At 39.8% G+C, this 1,383-nt stretch overlaps 1 protein-coding gene across 1 annotated transcript in view; it reads left to right on the forward strand.

Moving 5' to 3' along the window:
* The window catches only part of LOC122529091 (L-xylulose reductase), a 2,839-nt gene extending 2,742 nt beyond the window's left edge, over positions 1 to 97 (forward strand). The window contains exon 5 of the mRNA XM_043654876.1: positions 6 to 97. The gene's annotated coding sequence lies outside the window, so the exon portion shown is untranslated. The remainder of the gene's footprint in view (positions 1 to 5) is intronic.
* Positions 98 to 1,383: the final 1,286 nt, after the last annotated feature.

The following is a 1,383-nucleotide window of genomic DNA, read 5'->3' on the forward strand; positions in this document are numbered from 1 at the left end:
CAGAGAAATAAAAAAAAAAAAAAAAATAGAAGAGGACAATAAAAGATGGATGCTGGAAAGTCTGGAGATAAAGTAATAAAAGAGAGAGAAAGGCAAACATGGTTACTCGTTTTATCTCGTTTAATTTAAAAAACGCTTCGTTTCTCCTTTATTTATTATTTAACTAGAATTCGGCGAGCAGACGCAGGGAACGCGGTGAAACGGTGAGCGCTCGTCGTGTCGTGAAAGAAAACTCGTTCTGCCTCTCGAAAATATTTGAAACGATGACGGAGGTCGTATCGTTTCATCGGGGTTCCCCCGCCACCGCCACTTCCGGTCTAAAACAAACGTTCCGTTTTCTTTTTTCTTTTTTTTTTTTTTTTTTCTCTTTCTTCGGCTTTTCCTAACTCCGGTAATTACTTCGAGTCCCTACAATTGAACATAAGTGGCGGAGAGAAAAACGCGAAACCAGACTGCCTGCACGGAGAAAGGAGACGTTCGAAATTGATTTAGACATGGGTTGCACATTTGTTGACTCGACCACGCCTCCTCTCGCAATCAACGTCACGAATGAAGCGTTTCCCTTTCCTTTTTTTTTAAATTAACAAACCTTCCGCACGCCGCAGTAAACTCTGAATCTCGCATCGCAACCGCATTCGAGATCGTAAACGGAAAAAAAAAGAAAAAAAAAAAAAGAAAAAGAAACAGGAAGAAAGTTTGAACAAAAGGTAGCAAAGCAAACGAGAGAGAATAAAAAAAGAGAGAGAAAGAAAAACAGGAAATGACAAGTAAAAACGGACGATCGTTTAGCTCCATTTTTTTTTTTTTTTTCTTTTTTTGTTCTTGGCGCCTCGCTTAACAGTTATTGCCTCCTCTTGGTGTGTCGTATATGTAAAAAATTCATTGCCACTTCCGCTCCAAACTTCAAAAAATACAAGATTATACACGTTCGTCGCTGATTAAGAATTATCTATCCTACTACGTTGTTTGGATAAAGTACAAGTAATAAAATCGGCACCGACCCTCGGAGTGCGTGTCGGTCTCTCCTCGACGAGGAGATCTGCGTTCGCGTTACTCCGCATAGTTCGGCGGTTATATCGAACCAGCTGCCTATTTTGATTATTATTCTTGTCGTCGCACAATAAAGGATTAAACTCAAGTCAACAGGACATCGATGAACAAGAAGAAGAAACAAAAGAAAGAAAACGAAGGCGAAAAGAGAGAGAGAGAGAAAAAAAAAGAGAACGTACGAGAAGATGTCGGAAACATTCTCACACACACACTCGTCGCATCGTCGTCGAGATACACGTACGCGAAGAAACGAACAAGCAAATGGACAACGACGGTCATCATTTCTTTTTCTTGTTTTTTTTTTCTTTTTTCTTTTTCACAATTGCACTTCAG

The sequence above is a fragment of the Frieseomelitta varia genome, unplaced genomic scaffold (genome assembly GCF_011392965.1).
Source record: "Frieseomelitta varia isolate USP_RPSP 00005682 unplaced genomic scaffold, Fvar_1.2 scaffold_278, whole genome shotgun sequence".
NCBI classification, from domain to species: Eukaryota; Metazoa; Arthropoda; class Insecta; order Hymenoptera; family Apidae; genus Frieseomelitta; species Frieseomelitta varia.